General features: G+C 42.7%; 1 non-coding gene and 1 pseudogene across 1 annotated transcript; both read left to right on the forward strand.

The window, feature by feature from the left end:
* Positions 1-10763: 10763 nt before the first annotated feature.
* Positions 10764-10834, forward strand: TRNAC-GCA. The gene has a single exon. It is a non-coding gene; the product is annotated as a tRNA-Cys (tRNA).
* Positions 10835-12752: 1918 nt separating this feature from the next.
* LOC119280941 lies at positions 12753-15628 on the forward strand (annotated as a pseudogene).
* The last annotated feature ends 1185 nt before the right edge of the window (positions 15629-16813 follow it).

Here is a 16813-nt window from a genome sequence, read left to right on the forward strand (position 1 = left end):
GCATATAAATCCGCTTATGGCATTCACCCAAGCATACAGAGACAGATGGAATGAAAGAAAGAAAAAGTAGCTCCGCAGCTCGCCCAGAAGAAGAAAGACCCGCCGCTAACGATTTGGAAATCCCTGGTGGGCTGGGCCTGAAAGACAAGTGTGTGTGGATTTCCACATCCTCGTCTTTACTTTAAGACACAACTCTTCTCTTTCTCGGTCAAATGACTTGCGATAGTCTACCTTGAGTAGGACCATAGGGATCTTATGTTTGTGGCGAAAGATAAGTGGTTCTGTCACAACCAAGAAAGTTTCTATGAGTGAGCGACCCTTGATAAACGCCGATTGATACGTGTCAATGTCAATAAGTGGATGAGTGTTGTTAAAGACAATGTTTGTTCCTCTTCTTTGAAACGATTTTCATGAATCTCGAGATGATACTGATTGGCCTGAAATCCTCGACGGTGTTGGCATCTTTTTTCTTTGGGAGGAGAGTGATGGATGCCTGGGTTAGCCTCCAAACATAAAGGCCATTGCTATAAAAGAGCTGCAAGAGAGAAAGCAGTTGCGGGTGGATGATGTCCCAGAAGGCTTGGATTGCACAGATTCTACCAGAGGATGTTGAGATGCTCCCATTGCAACTCACTGATGGAGAAGAACTGGAGAGCTCAGCTAGAGCTGGAGGAGGTGGTAGTACCTGTTCCCTACTGGTACCAGTGGTGGCTTGATCACTTCAAATTGGAGGGACTATTGGGCCAAATTCCCATACTGTAAAAAAAGGTTTTCTTTTCTGATATATCGGAGGTTTTGTGTGCAGAGGCCGCCAGGTTGAAGTTGGATGTTGATTTTTTAGTTCCCAGTGAAGGATGATGTTGGGTCTATGATGCATTTTATTTGGATTTTGGCTGATAGTTTTCGATGAAGCCACATATACTACTCTTGTCTGAGACCTGTTGGCTTCATCCAGAGGGAGATGTGTTCTAGGGTGCCAAAGTACTCTTCAGCTGAAGAACTCTCTTTGGGACAAGGGCATCATCAAAGCAAAGAAATCAGAAGAAGAAGCAGTCAGTAATGCAATGTGAGACAAGTGTCATGTAGCAAGGTGCCCGGAATCTATCGTATATCGTATATAGGGATTTTGGATTGCGATTTCCTTTTGGGGATCAGGCCGATTTGATGACAGGAATTTCCTTGTTTGTTGCAGCCTAAGATTGGGATTGGCCTACTCTTCTTCTATAACCGGGATCTTACGACTCTCGTGCTTAATAAGTTGGCACCTCGCATCCTGCCAAAACCTAATCCTCTTATTCTCTAGCTAGAGTTGGGCTCCTTAAGAAGATATGATACTTCTACTTTTGACACCCTTTTTTTTCCTATTTTTAAACTCCAATTGATAAAGCCACCTGGCGAGTAGGAATAGTTTCGAGTTTCTGGTCTGTTTTCTTTTGAGAATCAAACCTCTAATGGGTTTTTGCTACCAGGAGAAGGGAATGGCCATGTTGATGGGGTCTATCTAAATAGAGAGGAACCTATAGGGCTGATTACTCGATCACTCCATTGTGATGACAATCACACCCATATTCTTTATTATTTCTAAATATAGATAACTGCCATCTCCCGGCATAAGAAGGAGTGACCCAACGACAGCCCCTATAATAGTAGACAACACGTTTTAAATCAGACTGGACTGAACGAAGAAAGATCTTTCCACACAAGAGTGGAAGGGATCCTTTAGAAATAGTTCTTAGCTCCAATCAAGCTTTCTCTGCTGTCTAGGATCGTTAGTGCTATAGTGGAGACACTTTTCTCAAATAAGAATGGTGGTCACATTCGCTTTCTGGTGGTAGTCATTGAGGATCTCAAAAACAGGGATCGCAAAAACGTGTCAATAATGACAACGCTGGGCGAAAAGGCTAAAGAAGAAAAACCTGTAGATTTGAATGCCACTTCCTTTGCTAAGATAGCTAGATTTGGATGTCCATTCCATAAGGTATAGCTGCATCTGACACTGAGTAGAAGTTACTAGCAGGATAGACAGGAAGCTCTGAAGGATGTACAATGCTTGGAGGGACAGAAGTTTCCAGAGAAATGGTCTTTTTTGATGGGCATTTGTAGATGATGGTTGATACTGCAAACAATGCCTTCTTGACAGCTCTAGCATCACCAGTTATCTATTAAGCATAAAGATACATTAAATATAACAATTAGCGGAATATAAGAAACAAAGAATAGATATTGAATAAAGAAAAAAAAGAGCAGAGCCTCATAACCGTCCTAATAGAGATAATACCACGTTCGTCTTGTTCTTTACGCCGATCCAACTCGTGCTTTTTAGGATGGATTTCACACGGAATCAAGGGAGGTGCGGGATACGACCCATATCACATTCCTGTGCCATAGCTTGCAAAATCAAATAAATCTATCGAAGCTAGGGTGCCAGGCCTATAAGAATCAGAAGAACAATCCACACTAATGTAACCATAAAGAAATGGCGGCTCTAACATAGATTTTTCTCAATATGTCATGTTGTTGAAAAATCCTGTGGTAGCATGGGATGATCGGCACTTTAGTTTTAGTTATTGATTTACGCATCACGCATTAACTAATATTTATGGGGCTGGAGACTTCGCTAAAGCATGCACATAAATAGATGAATGAGAGATTACAAGGCAAGGAGATACATATCTGGGGGTTGACTCAGAACTTGTACATAGGTCAGCTCACTAATGCTTAATAACCAATAAATAGTCAATCAAGAGATATGCACCAGCAAACAACATTATACTGAAATAGTGTATTAGGCGGCAAATGGCACACAAGAGTTTAGACGATAGATTCTCTACAACAGGTAGGGATCGGGGGTTATACGCTCTTTTCTATAAACAAAGTAGGCTTGTGATTGTCCGCATCCATCACTCAATCATGCAATTCAAAGAAATGGTTTACTTATCTTCTTCTAAAGGATGGAATTGCTAGATTGTCAGTAATATCAATTGAGGACGAAGCTAGTCCCACTTAAATTTGAAAAGAAGACCTCTATTGTGACAGAAGATTCCTCACCCACAGCATCTCACTTATTGATTGTGACATAGCTGTCTATCTCCGCTCATAAGAAGATAGCGTTTCATTCACTCGCTCTAGAAACCATAGGAGCTACTATTCCACAGTTTATTAAGAATGGGCACTCACTGGATTCAGGCTTCCACCGTTCTAGCTTCTCTTCGTAGTTCACTAGAATGTATCGAGCATGTTTATCCGGATCAGGAGGCTTTACATAAATTGCTACGATTGCCAAGTCGAAAAAGAACTGGGCATGAAAGTGAAAGTGGAAAGAGAAGGGAGCGTGATTTGTTTCAAGAATTGGATGCCCTTGTTAAGGAAATCTAGTATAAAAGGAGAAATTGGGCCTATTTATAACTTTTGGTACCTAACCACCTGAACTGGGAATAATGGCTAAAGATTGAAGGTTCTAAGCCATGTATCAGAGCCGGTTATTTGAGTATCGATGCTGTTGGAGTCTAGCTTCCGACCAATCCACTTCACTTCGGAGGACATAACAGCTTAAGAAGAAATCGAGATCAGGCCCGTGGAAAGCACACACACACGCCTGGGGAATGAATCCACTTTTGCATTCTCAATACTAGGGGGGCTTCTCCGATCGATTGCTTTAACTGTTATTCCCCAGATTGGCGAAATGACCTTTCGTCTTGCTTCTGTAAAATAATAAAATGTGCTTTCGCCAGAAGAAGAAAAAAGAAGATAGCTCAGTAAATGGCATTCAAGTAAAGTCGAGAAAGAGGCCTTGCTTTCGCACAGGAAGGAAAGAATTGACTCGGGTAAGTAAGCCCTATTGGGGGATTAAGGGCTCGAGTACGATTGGAGCGCCTTTTTTTCTGCTGCGCAGGCTGACCATTTTAAATAGGGGGAAACAGGAGACTGTAGAAGATGAATATGGCTAGTCTACTGCTACTGTTTGATTGGCAATCCTTAGACTATAGGGATGAAGCAAAGGAGCATAACCTACCTGCAACTATGCTTTAAAGCAAAGAAATCTATTGAAATTCTCATTCCAGTCTGAGGGGATATCTGAAGCTACCGATCCGGGATCTCACTCAAATCCAAACCTAGCACTTTTGTATTTATTGCTTCTCCTTTTAGAAGGTCCGTAGCCGAGTAGAAGAGAAGAAAAGAGATTTCCTTATCTGCATGCCAGCTTTCATTCCTACTTTTGATGAAAGAAAGGTCAGTTGCTGCCGACAAGTCGACTAAACTTTCACAACTGTCACCTATCTTTAAGCACCTTCTAGGCCGCTTCCCAACCTAATGCATTCAAGTCTGCCTTCGGTACTGGTACTTCGGAATCAAGGGCCCAACAAGCGATATCAGGAGTCTTTGGCCGAAGAACTCGCGGATAAGAAGGTTATTCCATAACTATATAAAATCCATAGTCACGCTCAGCATGCGAAAGCTTGTAAAAATGACATCCCCTGCGAAAACCAATAGGATTTGTTGGGCCATCGAACACTAGTTTCTGGTTTCTCAAGACCTTGAGGCAAGGGCAGTTACGCAACATTTTCTCAATATTGAATGTGCATTTTTCCCGCATTTTTTCGATTCCACTTCTGTATCAGAAATTAGTGTCAAGGGATGGAGTTCCTGTTTCGTTAACTAAGTCTCGCGTTGTTTGCTTGAGGAAGGGACGGCCGTAGCTCAATTTCCATTGCTAATCTTACAATATCCCACGAACAATAAAGAAAAGAAGAAAAGGCTATTCCTTAGACACAGAGGTGGGATTAAGGCGTCATGCGGAACTCCAACAACATAGACCAGATGACTTATTTATTGAAAATAGGTTTAGGAGCCTGATCCTGGAGCTGAGCAAGCATGGGCGCGATCCACATCGAGTGGAACTACTATCACTATATCTGTGGAAGGAAGGTGGAACCTTCACCAAATCATAGTTAGGTGGCACCCATTCCGCAGTGGGCCGACGTCACACTGCCGCTTCAATAGCTAGCGGGTAATAATCAGAAAGTGAATCATCAACCACTCATTTAGAAGCCGCTCATGCAACAACGTTTAAGTAAATCCTTCCGCCCTTATTTTCTTTAGTCTAGTTGTTGGAGGAAATGCGCCTTGAACACATTACGTATACTAGTTGAGCTTTGTCCCTAATCGTGACTAGTTGTTATTAGTTTCGATCAAATTTCCCCCCAGCCGGCAATGGCTCAGCTTCTAAAAATCTAGGAAGCTCTGAAAAAAAGTCATCATTATGAAAAGATACTAGCGCTACTAATAAGGGAAGCGACTTTTTTCTAAGAAAGGAATAAAGCAGAAAACTAAAGAAAGAGATCTTAAGTGGGTCCCGCGAGTAGTTTGTCTTGTTTCAGTCCGTACAAGAAGATACTTTCAGGGTTGCCCAAGAAGGGACGGGCCTATCTATTGGTGGTACTAGTTCCGCGGGAGGGGCAGGATTTCGGTGCCGTCAGCATGGGTCCGGCTATCGATCACAAGGGTCTAGATACGGGTCTCGAACGGAAAAGTATGCTACATATTGCTCTGCTCCAGTTCCCTCTGCTTACACCTGGTCAATTCGTTGATCACCCCTTTTATTTCTGATTTTCAAAAGGGCCCCGCTCTCGTCTCTGCTGACGAAGCCTTTATCTCTGTCTCTGTTATCCTCGTACCTGCTGATCTCTTCGACTGATAGAGTCTATGCTATTGGTGAAGCTGGTTCTACCTCAACAACAGGATCTGCAAATGGATTTTCAACTAACAACCTCTGCTTCAATTTGTGATGAAAGGTCGACTAGTTTTCACCGAATCTTCAATTACGCACTGGTAACTTTTTTCCATTTCCAAGGTACAGAGGGGAAGACGAAGTACAGCCTAGTTCAGAGAGTCACGATTGAATCCAGGTTAATTCAGCAGCAGCTAGAGCAATACTCCGATATTGATTTGATTCTCCGCTACCCACCAAGGTAGAAGACTGCTTGATCCGCAAAAGAAGTATGCTTTATTTGCTTATAGAACAAAAGTATATGCTTTTTCAGGGAAAAATAGATGGAATAGGGCATTCAGCAGTTTGAAGAGGTAGCCTTTTTCAGTAGCAGTCTTGTAAGCAAGCGCCGTACGTTCAATCTATACTGGCGAGAGTCTTTCCTCTTATAAAGCCTGAGCGCGTTGCATGACTTAATGCCAGCTCTTTATCATACATCTTCTGTAGAACCAATAAATATAAGGGATATGTGTTAGCACATCTTGTTCGTGCTCTGCACCACGTTTTTCCTGTATACCGGCAGCTAGCATCCCATCAGTAACCTACGGGCGAGATTTCTTGAGGGGGGCTGGCCATGGTTTTTTTAACCCACCCTTTCATTCACTTAAGACCCAAAGCAGAAAAGGTTTGCAATCCATATACAGGAATTTGGTTCCACCGAAGTACAAGGACTAAACTAGTCAACTCCACCGCAGGGTGCGAGATGTTGAGCTTCCTCAACGCCTACTCTGGGTATCAGCAAGTCTATATGGCTGAGGAAGACAAAGAAAAAACGAGTTTGATCGCCCCTTCCTTCTGCTACAAGCGGATGCCCTTCGGTTTGATAAATGCCGGCGCCACATTTAAGCGCCTAATGAGCCTCATCCTCAGGTCTCAGTTGGGTCGTAATGCAGAAGTGTACGTTGACGACGCCGTCATCAAAAGCCGCTTGGCAGGGACTCACCCCAAAAACACCTCTTTTTTTGCATCTGCTGAGCAGAACCAACTACCAGATCCTACTTCTAAGCTCTATGCTCTACTTCGGCCTTGCTCTCACTTATGGGTAGGAAGGACAATAAGCAGGAATTCATGTTGGCTAACTATTCTATCCAGGCGGAAGTTGTTTTCATAGGAAAGACGAAAGGTTTTGCGTGTTGGTTGTATCGAATTTCCCTTTCTAATAGCATACACAAATAGATAAGAAAGTTACGACGATGATATGGTAAATGAAAACCTTTGATTTACCTTACCATCAGTTCTATCTTATCTCTGTGCCTCCTCTAGCCATTTCATAATTGGATATCGTCATTCAAATCTGTTATGACAACTGTTTGGTAAGCAGGGATTCGAATCAAACAATAAATACCAACTCTAAGTGTGATGGATAGTACCTGGTGCCTAATTTCATGGTATCTTTCTTGGCGCCTACCACAGGAAAACCCCTCCTTCTTTCGGGAGGAAATCAAATGAGTAAAGGTTTCTGCCGACTCCCCTCAAGGAACCACTCACTACTCAACTTGAAACCACGGACCTACCTCCTGCTTTTTACTTTCTTCTTTGTCCCAATTCATATCGAGCATGTCTTTATCCATCTATAGATAGAGAGAATATAGGATAGGGGCGCTCAAAGCAAATAGGATTCTGTATCTAATACTAATAGGTACTAATCACATTCAAGATTGACTTGACCTCTTATTTTGGATAGGCAGAAATGCTTACGCCCTAGGGGTTTAAAGGGCCCACTCCCTTTGGTTGACTCATCAGGCTCACCACCTTTTGGAGCTCATCCAACAGTCAGTCTACTTAATCATAATCATAATCAATCCGTTGCTATTGCTATCTATCGCCATACCCACAAGAGGGTAATTTATCCAACTCCCCGTGCGAAAGCAAGTCCCGCGTCAGCAGTGATTCGAGTTGTTCCTTGAGAGCAGGCTTATGGCATTCCAGGTAAACATAACAATATGAGAGAGAACTCCGTTCAGCTTATAAGTACTCGATTGAACCAATTGTTTTTTCATTTCCCAGTAGGTCACCTTGGGCCAGCTGCTGACTTTCTAGAAAGAGACAAGGAAGTCGATTCAACATAAGGGAAGAAAGCATATTTTAGGTTTACTCCTTCCATGTCTAGTAGGAGTGCGTGCTTCTTATTGCCTTTTGAGCAGTAGTTGTATACATTCCTCACTCAGTCTAATTAATTATCTTTCTCCCTACCCAAATACCAAGGGAGGTTTATGAGTCATATCCTCCTTACGAGATAGCGGAAGTAGCATTAGCGAGAAAAGTAAGCTCCTTTTCAAGCCTTCTCTTTCGTAACCTTTGATTAGTTCCTTAGATGCCCTTAGCAAGAATGATGCAGGAGCAAGAAAGTCTATTTCCTCCGCCTTTCCAGAATATCGCTATTCAAATAGAACAGTATAAAATGCAATCCATAAGTCATGCTGGTCAATCAATGACAATGATAAGCTCTATAAAAAAAGAGTCTATTGCTCTTCGACACGTTTTATATCTACTTCAGTCATGCTTTATTGGAGTTATCTGACGCCAAGGAGGAAGGAATAGAGATTAGGATCCTAGCCTTGTTCCGTTTGAAGTTCCTAAGAGAGGTTACAAAAGAAAGGGATGCTCAAACCAAGGATTTGGAGTCTTATTAGTGCATCAATCTACAGAAAGGTAGGGGGGCATACCTGTGTGAAAATGGAGTGTAAAGCATATTCTAGATATTTCACTTCAAATTTCTTCCTCTTAAAAGAGTCAAGTCCGCAGGGTTCCCTAAATTCCCCAGGAATCAAGTGGGACCGGGAGATCGTTGTTCATTCGGTGGTTGGCCCTCCCCCTAATAAGTACCTACCAAGAATTGGGCCAGTTAGTTCAAGCGGTACCGAATCACAAAGAACAGTTGAGTTTTCTAATTCATCTATTATTCTATTTTTTTGCATTTCTAGAATAGCGTTGGAGCCGGGACACACATTTCTGCCCGAGTTCCAACAGCAAACCAAATACGTTATCGTGGAAAACGAGTTTCGCCAACACAGAAGAGTTTGTGTGCTTTTTATTTTCACATGAGTTTCACATATGTGATGGTTGGTTGGGAGGGTACGACAAATGACTCTAGAATCTTTCTGGATACAACCACTGAACCGGAAAATGGCCACTATCGTCACCGAGAAAATACTATCTTGTGGACTCAGGCTCTACGTTTATGCCTTAAGGTCTTTCTCGTTACCGTGGGGAGCGGTACCACTTGCGTGATTCTAGAGAAGAAGGTGGTGTCCCGACCACAAGGCGGTTAAATTCCACTGGTGCTTGCTAGCCAGTCAAGAACGACTCGAAGACCGTGGGAAGGTCTTCACGCTATGCCGAAGACGATGATGGCTCCATACCGGGTGGTAATACACAGGTATAGGATTTCCTGTAATGATGTGAAACTGTATATTTCAGAGAAATAGCTCAGTTCGAGAGGAAGGCGGAAACAATTCCGGTTTTATTAACCTGATTCCTATTCATTTACCGGTAAAGGAAGGAATTCTTATCTATTTCTCGAGGCAATTATACTCATATCGACAATATGAACTGCATGAGAATTAGCATATAGAAAGAAAGCTTTACCGAATACAGGTCTAGTAGGTATAGAGCCATAAGCGTGGTGGGGGTGCCGGTGCTTAGGCAGATGCCCCATTGTTCATGATGTTGCAATGAATCCAGTGGATCATCCTCATGGAGGAGGTGAGGGGCGCACGAAAGGAGGTAGACCTTCGGTGTCACCTTGGGGAAAGCTCACCAAAGCAGGATTTCGGGCAGTAGTAGGGGTGGTGAAACTTTAGATGTCAAATGCCACCAATTTTTCTGCTCAAGTTAGAACATAGTTTTTCGAAGTGAATTGGCCAGTTCCTTTTAAAAGGAGACTGGTTTCTTTTTATAAGCGATTGGCTTCACTTTAGATTTTTTATCGTAATTTCTCTTTGATTTATGGGTTGTTATTTATTATTTCGATTTTTGATAAACGAAACGAATCCAAGCCCGACAAGTAGAATTCCATTCGGTACTTTTGGGGTTTTCTTTTTCCTTCTGGATGACGACGTCACCGCGTTTCCTTATTGTTATTGCGATGGTGACGAGGAACAAAGGGCCGGGGAGATCATCGAAATTACCTCTAGCCCGGAGCCGAGAGAAAAGACTCGTTGCTGGAACCAAGAGCACTGGCGATTGCTTTCTTTCTGACCTTCAGCCGAGAAATTCCATACCTTCCACCGACTTATTTTGTGTGTGGCCAGAACGTGATGCTTTCCAATGCCGAGTACTTTTATTAACAATGTATGAAGCCCGTAAAACCGAAATCGATCCAAATCCACGACCTTGACGATCGAGGAAAAAGGGTATGTATTATTATGGTGTGAGCCTTCTTTCTTTTTTGGCCTTAGATTATCATAAGCGAGGAATGGTGCGTGCTAGCCTTCAGACTATACTTTATTGTAGGGAAAGGGTAAAAATGGAGAATATCTTTAAGAACCCTATAAAGAATTTCACTTGGAGCAACAGGGGTCAGGTCACACTATATCAATATCATAATTCTCTTTTTTTAATTGATACTGATTAGCCGTAAATCAATTTGATTTTGTTATGCCATTAAGGAAACACTATTTGGGATATAATACCCATTTTAGAACCGTTCACTACTAACAAATAGAATTTATAAAAATAACAAATGATAACAAATAATATAGTTAATGGTTCCAATTTTTCCTAAATTTGCTGTGACTGGAAATCCTTTCTCTTTTCAATAGAAAGAGAAGGTATTTAAGCAATGTGTGTTTTGAGATACAATCAATCGAAGAGAATAAAACTGGGTCCAATAAAAAACAGGAATGAATTTATTAAAAGGGATTGGAAAGGGATAAGTACAAAGGGATTCAACGATCTAAAAAAATCAAAAAGGGTTTAATAATCCCCTCCTACGAATAAAAATTAGTAAAATAATGTGGATGAATAAGATTTTGCTCTATTTTGGATCGGATTTGGCGGCATGGCCAAGCGGTAAGGCAGGGGACTGCAAATCCTTTATCCCCAGTTCAAATCTGGGTGTCGCCTGACCAAAAAAATACTTAGGATTTCTTATTGTACTGATTGAACTCGACAAATTCTTGCCCTGCATAAGCAAAGGAAAAGAACTAGGCCTGTCGATACTGGATTTTACCATAGTTCTAGTTCTAAAAAAGACTGTCAATTTCTTCTTAAAAATAGGGCTCTGGCAGGGTTCTGGGTAGTGGCCCAAACCGATACCAATAGGGATGAGGGATATATACTTATGAATTTCATAATTGATTCTATTCCCTAAAGGTCCCTAAAGGACATTCCTTTTTTGCTCCTAGGATTGAAGAAGAGATTATACGAAAGACTATCAAGACTTCCTAATTATCTGACACTACCTACACTAAAGTAAGGTCTACTGACTCTGTCTGGAATTAGATTGGATAGGCTGATGGGAAATTTAGGAGTTGTGGAAAGAAGAGACTTTCTTTCCATACTTACGAGAGACTCCGAGTACTCAAACATTCAATCAGGATGGTCGGTTAGCTCTTATCTTTTAGAATAACTTAGTAAAAAAAGTAAAAGTAATAAAGAAAATGAATCTCCTAACTTGGTAGCCCATGAGGTTCCAATTGTTAGTTTTGGATTTTTTCAGGCAAGAAAGCAAAGAAGAAGGGAAGATTCTCTATTACCAACTTCCCCCATTGTCCTGTCCTCATTGGTCATTCATCTTTCCCGATCTAGTGCCATCGTTCTTCAAGGTGCCGGAGGGTTTGAAGCATACCTACTACCCCTCCCCTGAGCTTAGTTCAGAGTTGCCTCAGCGCGCTCGAGTAATAACTGGGAAAATCAAGGCTGGACAGGTCTTCGAGCCAACTTCAGGAAGAAATGCAAGTGAAAGAGAATGCTCTCGAGGGCGCAGGAGTCTTTTCTTTCTTATTTGAAATCCAAATCGAAATGCCTCAACTTGATAAATTAACTTATTTCTCACAATTCTTCTGGTTATGTCTTCTCCTCTTTGTTGGAAGATGAGTACACATCGGGTAATCCGCCCACGAGAGCCCAATCACAAGAGGCTCATACAGAAAGCAATCAGCCCATAGCCCAATATCGAGACCACAGCCTATTATTCAAACCACAAAGGATCCGTCTTTCATCGTCCAATCTTCTCGATCGAACATATTGACATCAATACTCCTTTCCATGGCCATTCACGGCCCGCGAAGATCATCCACTCATGCCCGAGATCACTATCCAATCAAAAACCAGACTTCCAAGATCCATCTCACTCAGACCCTTTTGAATGTAGCGGATAACAACGGAGTGGGGCTATCGAATTGATATGTATTCGAATCTTAGGAGCTGGTAATCACTGATATGCTCATATTGGTGACATTATTGTTGCTGTAATCAAAGAAGCAGTGCCCAAAATGCCTCTAGAAAGATCAGACAGAAGTAAGACGAGCTGTAATTGTACGTACATGTAAAGAACTCAAACGTGACAACGGTATGATAATACGATATGATGATGGTTGTCATTGATCAAGAAGGAAATCCAAAAGGAACTCGAGTTTTTGGTGCGATCGCTCGGGAATTGAGACTTATGAATTTCACTAAAAGAGTCTCATGAGCTCCTGAGGTATTAAAAATACTACTAGTAGAGACTATGATATAGTAGGGTATCAGAATATAGATCAATTAGTAGATTGTGTCTGACGCATATACATGAAAAAAAAGAATAATTAGATAATAATAAGAATAAGAATTTGAATCTTAATAAAAGGAAGGGTTCGAATAGCATCTACTAATATTACCGAAAACTTTGTGAAAATACTTCTACGAGAAGGTTTTATTGAAAATGTTCGAAAACCATAGGGAAAGTAACAAATCTTTCTTGGCACGTGCCCCTGCTCCTGGTCTTCGAACTAGTCATTAATGGTCGGCAACATAGGTACCCTTTTTTGGTATGCGTTGCGAACACTTTCATTTTTAGCGTCTCATCTTCTCTGGAGAAGCTCAAATCGAACGGATAGAGCAGATGGTCCAACTACAGAACTTCTTCTTTTTCATTACTTCCATGGTCATGCCCCGTGGCACGACAGCACCCGTACTATTGAAATGGTTCGTCAGTAGAGATGTTCCCACTGGTGCCTCTTCTTCCAATGGTACTATAATTCCTATTCCTATCCCTTTATTCCCTTTTTTGGTTTATCTACATTTAAGGAAATTCATACGCTCCATGGACAGAGCAAAAAGTGGAGTGTTGGTCAAAGCAAGCCGCCCTATTCTATTACCAGACAAAATGGAGAGAAGCTCATTCGCTAGAAATGCTTTATTTCGTTTCGTTCCCGTTCTTCATTTCCTTATTATCGAATCCATGGGGGACTTGTCATATTTAGAATCTTTCTGCGGTCTGCTCTGTTTACAATTCTTTCGTACTCTCTTCTCTTTACCACGCGATAGGTCAGCGAAGCGTGAGCGGGCGCTCTGAAGTAAAGGCCAAACACTTCGGCCTAAGGGGAATGAGCAACAAAATGACAAGATGAGGTGCCCCGGGCACCCCCATATAGAAAGAAGGGTCGAAGGTTTTGGGCCTGTAGCTTTCCCCGCCCCCCCTCATCGAGTGGTGCTTGTTTGGGGGGTGTGCCACCAGAAAGCGGGCTTGAAGCTCTCGCCTTACCAACGAGCCGACTGCTGATGGCTGTTGGTCACGACTACTACAAAAAAGTGAAGATGAATCTTTCTATTTCACATGGAGGAGTGTGCATCTTTATGTTGGGTGTTCTTCTGTCGTGCGACCCGATGGCTTATGTGCGACCTGTGGCCCACGCCTCCTATTCTATTTGTTCAGGGCGGGCGGCGTGAACTCTGATTTGATCCGGGTATTCAATCCCGCCGCTGAGATGCTCAGTTGACTCCTTAACCTTGATAGGAAGATGGCTTATTCCAAAATTCGTGCATAAGGGTAAGGAACTTTGGATGAATTAATGTGAATGGGTGTAAGCCTCGCTGCTCGGAAGCACCCAGTGCTGACCACACTGAGAGACACGAAAGCGCAGGTAATGCCAGTTGGCGAAGTGGCGTTAAGCATCCCTAGCGGTACGCAAAGAGAGGTCGTGATGATATCATCTACGTCCGTACTGCTCCTCGTGGAGTAGATCCCGCATCCAACCAACCCTTTTTTGACCAGGGAATGGGAGAATTCCCACTACCGCTGGCAGGCCAGCCGGGCCGTGAGCGCGGTGGGAACGGGCTTCCCAAAAAGCGAGCCCCGGCCCAGGTCAGCATAGAATGGGGGGGACGGCCCTAATGTTGTGTTGGCCGGGTTGCGGGCGGATAAAAGCGGACGTGGGGACTCGGGTCGGGGCACAACGTAACTAAGAGAGCCATTCCATTTAGGGCGAGACAGAATGGGCGGGCACAAGTGGTCTGGTGTCCGAGCTGATTGGTCAGACGACGACTACTGCACATATTAGATTCTATTAGCCGCCTATCCCGGAATGGACTGGGATGGAATAGAAAGAACGCGAAGCAGCAAGCAAGGGATGAGCGCTTTGTTGCTAAAGCGCATACGTTTTCTTGCTGGGTCGGTTTGTTTTTGGGGGGTGGGGCAATAAGCTTGCTTCTTCACAAGCTTATCCCCGCCCCCTTTCCTGTCCGTCCCGACCAGCAGCAGTTGGGTCTCCCCATCTCTCCTCAACTTCCCCGGTCTTCGGCCCGAGCTGTATGAGGCAGAAACTCGTCCCACGTACGGTTCAAAGGCCGAGCCCCACCCCTGCAATAATGGTGCGGCTTAGGTCAACTAATACGAATAAGATACAGTTCACTCAACGATTGCCCTTGGGTCCCGAACTCCATATGGGGAAGGAACGTTGTTGTTTGCGAGGTCTCGATCATTTACATGGACCCACTTCTCATTCCATTTGTTGGAATTTGATGATTTATAAACCGTCCCCAACGAGCGAAAGGTTCATGTTTGAACATGATGAATCACTTCGTGCCGACCTGTTGCCCATAAACTTTCCTACCTCATATGAGAATGGAAAACTGGAAGATTTTCTGCATCGGTGGATGAAGAATCATGAACATAAGAATTTCTGGTTTAGCATGTTCCCAGAAAGAAGATACTTTTTTTCCATTCGAGAAACGAGGAGCATGACTGAAGTGGCTATACATACAAATCCATTTACGGATCTATATGCTCCGATTGGAACTGGAAGTTCCAGAACTGGCGGCTGGTATACCACCATAATGAAATTGCCTTTTATTTTTAGTATTCGGATATGATTTCTGTTGGCTTCATCGGGAGGCTCGCGTAGTTTGTTACGTCAACTCCAAAAGGATAAGTTGCATTGGAATCGAGAAAGTTTCGTTCATAATTGCATAAAAGGAGTAAAAATAGTGGCTGCGGCGCGTCGAGGGTCAACCTTTGATATCGAATAACCTTTCGAGCCTTCCCCAATGGATCTCTATCCTCCTTTGAAACCAATAGAAGTTCACTGACCATCCCTGTCAAACATAACCCAAGGTAGGATCGAGAGGAGAAGAATAGGACTCTTGCTAGTATCATAACCTCTCGATGGGAGAATGAAACCATTAGATTAGTGGAAAGAAGAAAGAATGGGAAGAAACCAGCCAACTTACCAAGAGGAAGAAATGATGACCACTTTTTGTATTATCTCGAAAGTTTTCATTGGATCTAGAAGTAATCACAACGTCACTTTTCGCCGGAGATTTCATGGTAGTTTTTGGAAACTTCAATTGATTAATGAGGTCAGGAGACTCTATAATTCGAATGATATGTGGAGAGAGCGGGGCGTCTTACCCGAAGAAATCGATACCATGGTGTCGCATATACACGAAGGTTATTCTTCATTTCATCCAAAATTGGTATACAAAACCTATAAATATGGTAGGGGTGGTATGACTTTGCAGGAACATTTCACTCTGGAAAGGCAAGATGAGCTTGGCTATTGTTGTGCCAGGCGCCCACTCATCAATGCTGGTGATTGGCCTTGTATGGCTGCGCCATCTCTTCCAATAGATGTACTACTTTTTAAAGCGTTAGCTAATATCTTAATGCGGGAGTTTCTAGTGATAAGAAACAATCTTCCGTCTAGATTATTTTATTATAATGAAATGTTGGATTACCACCAAAGGTTCTGGGATGGTCAAAGTGGTGTAGAGAAAATAGTCTGTGTGGATTTGAGTCATAGTATCCGGTATGTTTCTACGGAACATCTATGGAATACCTTAAAGTGTCTACACAATCTGGGTGTGATTTCCCACATCTTAAAGGAATTTCTATCTCTCCCGATATATAATGCTGCCACTAACCTCCAAATTCCTCATTCGAATTGTATACCATTGATAGGTGAATTGAGCGACGTGCTCCTACATCTCTTTTTTCAACATCAATTCGATAGGGAGGTCCTGAGCCGGTATGAAGGTGTTCTTTATACAAGATGGGACACCAATGTCCTTCTAGCTTCAACACGCTATGATTCATATCATCTTGACCGTCCTCAAATTCTGGACATCTTAAGGCACGTAAATCTAAGTGGATTTATTTTCGTGATCGAACGTGGTGGCGGGGGCATGCACGTGAACCTTGAGAAATCTCAGATATTCCTCAGTGCAGATGGTGATGTTAGTATCCCTCAACTAAGCGAAGGTGAGACTGACTATGATAGTGAATGATTCCAGGGAATTGGATAGAGTAACCTATTCATAATAATGATGAGTATCCCCGGGGGCATGTCCTACTTTGTGAAGTAAGGTTCCAAGAAAGGGAGAGAAGAGATAGATGGATCTGAACCTGGAATCAAAGGGATCTGCGAAAGGGATTTTGAAGAATCTTACGTCCTTGAGAAAAGTAAAAAGATAGGAAAGGGAAGTAATGTCAAACCTGAAAAATAATATGGCACGAGACATTGAATATAGGGAGGAATGAATCGGGCATCAAGTAAACTAAGGCATCAAGGAAAGTAAGACTTGAGGATGGAAGGGAGGAAGGAACCAATAAGCCACCGTCAGTGT

This window comes from Triticum dicoccoides, chromosome 3B, assembly GCF_002162155.2.
Source record: "Triticum dicoccoides isolate Atlit2015 ecotype Zavitan chromosome 3B, WEW_v2.0, whole genome shotgun sequence".
Taxonomy (NCBI): Eukaryota; Viridiplantae; Streptophyta; class Magnoliopsida; order Poales; family Poaceae; genus Triticum; species Triticum dicoccoides.